Raw genomic sequence first — 9,712 nt, 5'->3', positions numbered from 1 at the left:
TTGGGGACAGGTTCCCAGGTACCCTATTTACTTATTTATTACATTTATATCCTGCTCTTCCTCCGAGGAGCTCAGAGGTTACATGGTTATTTTTATCCTCACAACAACCCTGTGAGGTAGGTTATGCTGAGAGATACATGGCTGGCCTAGAGTCACCCAGTGAGTTTCATGGTTGAATGGGGATTCAAACCCAGGTCTTCCTGGTCCTAGTCCAACACTCTAACCACTACGTTATGCTAGCTCTCCCTATGTTACTCCTAGGGTCCTAGGAAGTCACTTTGCCAAGTTTGGTGCCGATAGCGCAAAGTGTGTGGGAATGTATATTGAACGGACAAACAGATTTGAGGGATAAGAAAGATAGCTCAGTTTGTACCTGTACTTAATTTAAGGAGCCCTACTAAGCATCTCACATGAAAATATAATTTGTCTATCTATATAATTAATTCTCTTAGCCAGTGCGTGTCCAGGATTTGGTGGAGGAACTCTTGCGTCATGCTGCGAGAGGAGGAGAGGGGCAAGAAAGTGCCGGTGGTGGCCAGCCGGCTGACCGGCAGGTGGAGGGGGGGGGAGAGAAAAGCGGCGGCGGGCAGCGGACAGGAGGAGAGAAAGCCAGCAGTGAGTGGGCGGGGGGAGAGAAAGGTGGCGGTGGGCAGTGGGCGGGGGGAGAGAAAGGTGGCGGTGGGCAGTGGACGGGGGGAGAGAAAAGCGGCGGCGAATGGGCGGAGTGGGAGGAGAGAAAAGCCGCGGCTGGCGGACGGGAGGGAGAAAAAATGGTGGCAGCAGGGCCCTTCTTGGCCGCCCACTGAGTCTCTGTGTGGAGGGAGCAACGGGAGGGGAGGAGAGCTGGAGAGTGCGGGCCCAGAGGGAAGGGGGAGAGAGGAAAGACCGGGGCAGGAGGAAGAGGGAGGGGGAAACAGCCAGCCCCAAAGCGCTGCACACATGCTCTGTGTGGGGTCGGCTAGTAGGAATGAATTGCTTTAAATCAAAATGGAAGAGAGCTAGACAGAGGGGGGAGGAGTAAAGAAATTTCATTCTTTGCTGGGTGGTGGTGGTGATGATTTGACCAAATATTGATTCTGAGTTGTAACAAAATTAAAATGAGTCAACGCAATGTGACAAGAAAGGGCTTGTGTGTCACAACTTATTCCGTTTGAGGTTTCTTTTGGAAATGGTTAAATGGTTTGTCAAGCAGCAAAAGCCAAGTCTCTGTCAGAGCAAGTTTGTCTAATTTAAAAGTATTGATTACACTTATTGTTCTCAGCGTTCAGGGAAGCAGAGGCCCTTCTGTTTAACGGAGTAGATTTTAGACTTCCATCTGCACTTTCCAAAAGTTAGGAAATGTGAGAAAGGATTACACGGTGGCAAATTACAACTTGACATATTGGTGCCTTGGTAAGGAGCTGTTTTCTTACTCTGGCAGTAAGAGTGACAATAAACAATGAAAATGAACTCTTAAAGGGTCCCCCCATCCACCCTCTTTATATAGTCTCTGTACCAAAGACAACACTTGTCCAGATGATTTAAGGGCCTTGCACACATTCTGCAGTGGGAAAGCTGGTTTTGCCAACAAGAACACACTTGACAAGAAGTTCCCTGGCTCCCTGACAGGAATATCTCAAGGATAGATTTTTTTGTCTTTTTCACACTTCACATTTTTAGTGTGCACTGAGAACAGTTTAGGTATAAAGCTAAAAATTAATTATGTGTGAAACAGCTCTTAGGCCAGGCACAAGTAGGTGAGGCCTAGTCTACACAACAGGTAATGCAAGTTCAGGAAAAATAAAACATGGCTTCTTCAAACTGCGAGCCACCTAATGGCACAACGGGGAAATAACTTGCCTAGCAAGCAAGAGGTTGCCAGTTCAAATCCCCACGGGTATATTACCCAGACTATGGGAAACACCTATATCGGGTAGCAGCGATATAAGAAGATGCTGAAAAGCATTATCTCATACTGCAAGGGAGATCACAATGGTAATTCATAGGAACATAGGAAGCTGCCATATACTGAGTCAGACCATTGGTCTATCTAGCTCAGTATTGTCTTCACAGACTGGCAGTGGCTTCTCCAAGGTTGCAGGCAGGAATCTCTCTTAGCCCAATCTTGGAGATGCCAGGGAAAGAACTTGGAACCTTCTGCTCTTCCCAGAGCAGCTCCATCTCCTGAGGGGAATATTTTACAGTGCTCACACTTTCTAGTTTCCTATTCATATGCAACCAGGGTGGACCCTGCTTAGCTAAGTCATGCTTGCTACCACAAGACCAGCTCTTCTCTCCAATCCCTCCTGTGTTCCCTCCACGGGATCCCTCCATGGCTCTGTGGTCGCCAGGAGTCGACACTTAATTGATGGTGCAACTTTACTTTACTTCTTCAAACTGCAGGTTAGGAACTGTGCATTTACAGGTGAAACTCGAAAAATTAGAATATCGTGCAAAAGTCCATTAATTTCAGTAATGCAAATTTAAAGGTGAAACTGATATATGAGACAGACGCATTACATGCAAAGCGAGATAAGTCAAGCCTTAATTTGTTATAATTGTGATGATCATGGCGTACAGCTCATGAAAACCCCAAATCCACAATCTCAGAAAATTAGAATATTACATGGAACCAAGAAGACAAGGATTGAAGAATAGAACAATATCGGACCTCTGAAAAGTATACAGTGTACTGTGCTTGATTGGCCAGCAAACTCACCTGATCTGACCCCATAGAGAATCTATGGGGCACTGCCAAGAGAAGGATGAGAGACATGAGACCAAATAATGCAGAATTGCTGAAGGCCGCTAATGAAGCATCCTGGTCTTCCATAATACCTCATCAGTGCCACACGCTGATAGCATCCATGCCTTGCCGCATTGAGGCAGTAATTGCTGCAAAAGGGGCCCAAACCAAGTACTGAATACATATGCATGCTTATACTTTTCAGAGGTCCGATATTGTTCTATTCTTCAATCCTTGTCTTCTTGGTTTCATGTAATATTCTAATTTTCTGAGATTGTGGATTTGGGGTTTTCATGAGCTGTACGCCATGATCATCACAATTATAACAAATTAGGGCTTGACTTATCTCGCTTTGCATGTAATGCGTCTGTCTCATATATCAGTTTCACCTTTTAATTTGCATTACTGAAATTAATGGACTTTTGCACGATATTCTAATTTTCTGAGTTTCACCTGTATATTCTCCCTGTTTAACCAAAACAAAACAAACTCCTTTTACATTGGAGTATGTATGTCTTTATTTATGTGTTTTCAACATTTCAAATGATAGATAGATAGGTAGGTAGGTAGGTAGGTAGATAGAGATAACAATCTTCTTCTACATATAAAGTTGTTGTCACAAGGGTTATCTATAGTAACCAGTCTAATAAGAGACCTTTTAAATAAGAAGGACATTTAATTATATGATCCTTGCTTTCTGTCTGAAATGGTACACTCCAAGAACATCTTTAACACTTGTCTGGTATTTGTGTAGACAAGGTGTGATTTTCCCCTTCCCACACCATGTGGGAAGAAACCTTCAAATTGATGTTGCTTCCACTAGTGAAGCATTAAACCGCTCATACACATTTCACATTGCTGTGAAGTACAGTGAGATTAGTTTTGGATGTAAGATGCAATAAAGTATTGCCAGCCAGTCATGCAAGAAAATGGGTGGTGGTGGTTTATGGTTTTTTTTTAATTCAAGCCTCTGTTTGTTTCATCATTCTTTCCTAATATTTATGTATTTGCTTCCAACTCTTCTCAATTTCTTGCCCCCATTCCATGATGACTGGGACAGATGGGGAGGCTTGCCTTGTAGTGTGGCAGAGCTGTGGACTTTCTTCTTTTCTTTCAATTGTTTTTAAGTGAGACAGCTGCATTTTTATGTTAATAAATGAAAATTGGACCACTGGGCCTGGGTCTATTCAATTTTCCATACATAGCAAAATAAATACACAGCCTGATCTCTTCCAACTGAATTCATTTGCTTCTCCAAAGACAAATGTGTACAGGAATGTTGCACAAATTGTACTCATATCTATAGCAGGCAGAAGTTTAAGAACAGCCCTGCTGGATAAGGCCCAAGTCCTAGCTAGTCCAGTGTCCTGTTTCATACAGTGACACACCAGGTGCTGCTGGGAAGCCCACAGGCAAGAGCTGAAGGCATGCCCTCTCTCCTACTGTTACTACCCTGCAACTGGCATTGAGGCCAGAGGTGGCCTATAGCCACCAGACTAGTAGCCGTTGATAGACCTCTTCTCCATGAATTTATTGAAACCCCTCTTAAAGCCATCCAGGTTGCTGGTTGTCACCAGATCTTGTGGCAGAGAATTCCACAAGTTGATTATGCATTGTGTGAAAAAGTACTTCCTTTTGTTGGTCTTAAATTTCTTGGCAATCAGTTTCATGGGATGACCCCTGGATCTAGTGTTATGCAACTTTCTGCACCCCATGCATGATTTAATAGACCTCTATCATGTCCCCCCTCAGTTGCCTTTTTTCTAAACTAAATATCCCCAGATGTTGTAGCCTTGCCTCATAAGGAAGGTGTTCCAGGCCCCTGATCATCTTGGCTGCCCTCTTCTGCACCTTTTCCAGTTCTACAATGTCCTTCTTAAGGTATGGTGACCAGAAATGAGGTGTATCTATGGAAAATAGTGCCCAGGGCAAGCACTGAAATTGTGCCCCTCTCCAAACATCTTACGCAAACTTAGAATAAAAACTGCTTTGTTCCAGTAGGGTGGGGAAAAGTAACTTAGAAGGGAAATACAAAAACAGGCCCACCTCCCACACAAAATCAGCACAAGTTTCCTGTAAGAATTCAGCAGTAAACTGGGTTTTCCAACAGTCCCCAAAATTGTTGCCTCCCTATTGACTGAGTCATCCATGATTGATCCCTACAGGGAGCATAATTCATTACAGTAGAGGTTTTCAAATGTGTGCCCTCTGATGTTGCTGGACTACAGCTCCCATCATCCACAGCAAAAACCCACTGTGGGTGATGGATGTTGTAGTCAAACACCTGGGGACCCATGTCTGAGAAACCCCTGCACTCAACAACCGAGAAACAAAGAAATAATTACTTTGCCATTTATTTTTTGCATTTGTATTCCACTCTTCTTCTAAGGAACTCCAGGTGGCATATATGGTCTCCCACATTTTAGTCCCAAACTTGAAAGGAGGACGCTCAAAAACATTCAAAAATCTGATTCCCACATGCACCATGAAGTAAAAGGTAAAGTTAAAGTGTGCAGTTACGTTGATTTCTACTCCTGCCACCCACAGAGCCCTGTTGTTTTCTTTTAGTAGAATACAGGAGGGGTTACCAACCCTGAAGTGGTACAGTCCAATCTTTCACCTCAGGGCTATACCACATCATTTTAATGAATATGTAAGTGAGTGGATCTGCCTCTCACAAGCTCTTCAGACTTTTGAGTACAGATACTTGTAAGGTATGCATTCTTACTGCAGCAAAAACAACTTCTATTTTTTCTTACAATAAACTCCCTTTGTTAATTAAAACCTCTATCCCAAGCTAGTTTTCTTGAGTTCAGACACTTGCACAAATTAAAAATGCTTGGAACTGTCTCCCCCTTTGAGCTAAATTCCTCACATTCACCCAAACTGGTGGTGTTGACCAATCATCCCCAAGGCAGTTCCATCAACAGCACAGGCTGACAAAGGATGGAGAACTACATTGTGTAGCGCACACATGTACCCGATAAACACAGTATCACAGTTTCAGACTAAACAACAAGTCTGGAAGTGCCCTTCTATTCCTTTTGGCCAAAGAGATATTTGAAAAATATGTTTTTTTAAAAAACAAAAAACTCAGAAGCCATAAAGTGCTGAATAAAACTTCTGATAGTCATAGATTTTGATGCTTGTTGGCTTTCCTGAAGATTTACAGAAGCAACTTAGATACATGGGAAGCTGCTTTATTTTGAGTCAGACGCTCTGAGTCGGGTCTCACGATCAACGAGACCGCCTGGGAAGGGTGAGTGGGGAGAGTGGGCTCCCCACACACGAGCAGGGCAGCAGCACTGGGTGGCCGGATTGGCCGCCCACACGACTGCCGGCTCCGTGATGGAGCCAGCGGAGGGTGGGGAGTTCGGGGGCCGCGCAGCCCCTGGAAGCTCCAGTATGCCCTGCGCAAGCGTGCAGGGCATACTGGAGAGACCCCTGGAGCTGGGAGGTGGCTTTTCGCCTCCCCTCCAGGGGTCAACTCATGAGTAGCCATGGTGCGGAACTGCGCCACGGCTACTCACAATTTTAAAAACTGGGTTTGCAGAGCGTTCGCTCCGCAAACTCGGTTTGAGAGGAGGAGTTGTTTGGTGGGTTAACCGCCGGGAGGCATCTGGGCTCGCCTGCAAGACCGTTGGCTCCCACGATCAGCCAAAATCAGACTAGGCTCCCCTAGCACAATTTCAGCTGATCGTGGGAATAGCCTCTCCATCTAGCTTGGCATTGTCTGCTCTGATGGGCAGTGGCTCTCACTGACTTATATTATATTAATTTTTTAAAAACTTAACCTGTAGCCCCTTTGGGAGGCTTCCTAAAGGCCACATGGGGGGGGGGTCCTGCAAAGGTTCCCTCTCCCCTGCCAGCCTCTTAATTTACCACCGCAGTCCATCCCGGGCTGATTTTCGGGCACATTTGGGCCTGCAAAGATTGGCGTGGAGGCTGTTTTGGAGGCAGCCGCACATGCTCAAATGGCCTCTGCAAGGCCTGGCAAGGCCTAGGGCTTTGCAGGGACCATTTGAGCATGTTCAGTGGCCAGTTCTTAATATAATTTTTTTTTTTTTAAAAAAAAATGGCAACCGAAAACAAAATGGCCACCACATGTGCTCAAATGGTCCCTGTGAGGCCCTAGGCCTTGCCAGGCCTCGCAGAGGCCATTTGAGCATGCGTGGCGGCCTCCAACATGGCCACCATGCTGATCTTTGCAGGCCTGAACAGGCCCAAAAATCATCCCAGGATGGGCTGTGGTAGTAAATTAAGAGGTGGGGGGGGGGCTTTTGCAGACCCCCCACAGCCTTTAGGAAGCCCCCCAAAGGGGCTACAGGTATTTTTTTTACATAAATAAATAAATAAATAAATAAATAAATAAATAAATAAATAAATTTTGTGAACTGGGGAGGGGTGGGGAGAAGCATGACACTGGCATCCCCCCTTCAAGTGGTGCCCAGGGCACGTGCCCTGGTTGTCCCACCCTGGATACACCTCTGTACACAATACTCCAATTATGGCCACACCATAGTTTTGTATAAAGGTATTAAAATATTAGCAGTTTTATTTCCAATACCCTTCCTAAAGATTTCTAACTTGCAATTGGCCTTTTTCACAGTTGTCGCACATTGAGTCGATGCTTTTAATGAGCTGTCCACCACTACCCCAAGATCTCGCTCCTCCACACTGCAGGCTTTACCATGAGTTTTCTGGGAGGAGGCTTTACTGCGAACTCAAAGTTATCCCAGAAACTTGATGCAAAAAGTGGATATTTTTAAAACAAGATATAGATCAGGGTACACTCTAATGTGCAGTAAAATACCCAAATTGTCTGTGAAGTGCTCTCCAATAGCTCTCAGGGACTTTGAGGGTAAATCTGCCCAAAATATGAATGCACACCCTCCATTCCAGAGGAGATGTGAGCTAAAGGGCTTTAAAAGCTCTGTGTGAAAAACTTCTTGGTCAGTTACTGACAGCTCGTATCCCTTCAGCATATATGTGAAGTTGGGCTTTTTGCCCCAATAGGAATCACTTTATGCTTGCCAACATTGGACCGGGTCTCACGATCAGTGAGACCCGGTTTAGGGCGCTGAGCAGGAAGAGCGGGCTAAGCCTGCTCTCCCTGCTCACAAGTGGGCAGGGAGCCCTGGGCGGCCCTGAGACAGAGCTGGTGGGGGGTGGGGTGAGCGGGGGCCACATGGCCCCTGCAAGCCCCAGTATGCCCTGCGCAAGTGTGCAGGGCATACTGGGGAGACCCCCGAGCCGGGAGGCTGCTTTTAAGCCTCCAGGCTGGGGGTCTACTCATGAGTAGGCACAGTGCAAAGGAACGTCACGGCTACTCACGATCGCAAAAAGCAGGTTTGCAGGAGCACTCACTCCGCAAACCCGCTTTTTGCTAGGGGTTCTCGAGCGGGTTAGCCGCTCCAGAACCACTGGGCCTGGCTGCGAGCCTGGTGGTTCTGACGACCAACAAAAATCGGGCTAACCTCTGCTAGCCCAATTTTTGTTGGTTGTGAGAATAGCCCCATTAAATCACATTTGCCATTTTGTTGCCCATTCCCCACTTTTGGAGCTCCTCATATATGTGTAAGTTTATTATACACATATTCCTTTGGACTATACATTAAGCACTGCCAGATGACAGTGCAGGTGAATAGTGGTGCTTCTTTGTAAAACCTGAATCTGAACAGCTGGGCATGGTAGTGTGAGCCTGTAATTCCAGCTACAAGAGAGACTGAAGGCAGTGGATTGCTTGAACTCAGGAATTCTAGACTGAGGTAGGCTATACCGACTGGGTGTCTGCACTAAGTTCAGCATCAGTATGGTGGTCCCCACCAGGTTGCCTAAACTGGGGTGAACCAGCCCAGTTCGGAGACAGAGCAGCTCAGAAGTCTCATGCTGATTACTCCCGTGCCTGTGAATAGCTGCTGTCATGGAGCCTGAGGAAGACAAGTGAGACCTGGGCTCTCTTTGATGGGAGGAGAGCTGTTCTTGTGGTAGCTAGCATGACTTTTGCTACACGGGTCTGCCCTTGGCTACACATGGGGGCTATTGTCACGATTAACAAAAATCGGGCTAGGAGAGCCTAGCCCGATTTTTGTTAATCGTAAGACCCCCGGGCTTAGGGGTGTGCACGGAACCGCACAGCTGCAGTCCGGCACTGTGGAGGGGGTCCCTTGAAGGGCAGGGAGGGTTTACTTACCCCTCCCGCCGCTTTGCCCCCTCCAGCGCCCATAGTTCCTGTAGAAATTGGGGCGGCAGGATACCTCCCTGCCGCCCCTTCTTGCTCTGCAATGCAAAGGCTGAAAGAAGCCTTCTGTGCACGCGCACGCAGCGCGAAAGCTTCACATCTACCCGCTGCGACGGGTAGACCGGGCCTCCGACTGCCGGAGGCCCGGTCTACCCGCTGGGACGAGGCCGGGTAGACCGGGCCTCCGGCGATCGGAGGCCCAATTTACCCGTCGCATCGGGTAGATGTGAAGCTTTCGCGCCGCGCCGCGTGCACAGAAGGCTTCTTTCAGCCTTTGCATTGCAGAGCAAGAAGGGGCGGCGGGGAGGTATCCTGCCGCCCCAATTTCTACAAGAACTACGGGCGCTGGAGGGGGCAAAGCGGTGGGAGGGGTAAGTAAACCCTCCCCGCCCTTAAGGGGACCCCCTCCACCCGGACCAGACCGCCCAGGTCCAAACCGGTCCGGATGGTCCAGAGGCCTTTACAATGGCCTCCGGACTGGTCCGGACCCACCCCTACCCGGGCTCACAAGCACTCAAGTAGCCTGCCCCTTAGCCCGGGTTTGCAGAGTGAGCGCTCCGCAAACCTGAGCTATCTGCTCATGAGTAGCCGCACCGTGGCTCTGTGCCGCGGCTACGCGCAAGTAGACACCCAACCGGTAGGCAAAAAGCCGCCTCCCGGCTCCAGGGGTCTCCCCAGTACGCCCTGCGCACTAGCGCAGGGCATATTGGGGCTTCCGGGGGGCGTGCGGCCCTTGCTCCTCCCAG

The sequence above is a fragment of the Hemicordylus capensis genome, chromosome 2, assembly GCF_027244095.1.
Source record: "Hemicordylus capensis ecotype Gifberg chromosome 2, rHemCap1.1.pri, whole genome shotgun sequence".
Classification (NCBI taxonomy): domain Eukaryota; kingdom Metazoa; phylum Chordata; class Lepidosauria; order Squamata; family Cordylidae; genus Hemicordylus; species Hemicordylus capensis.
This window is presented reverse-complemented; position numbering follows the sequence as displayed.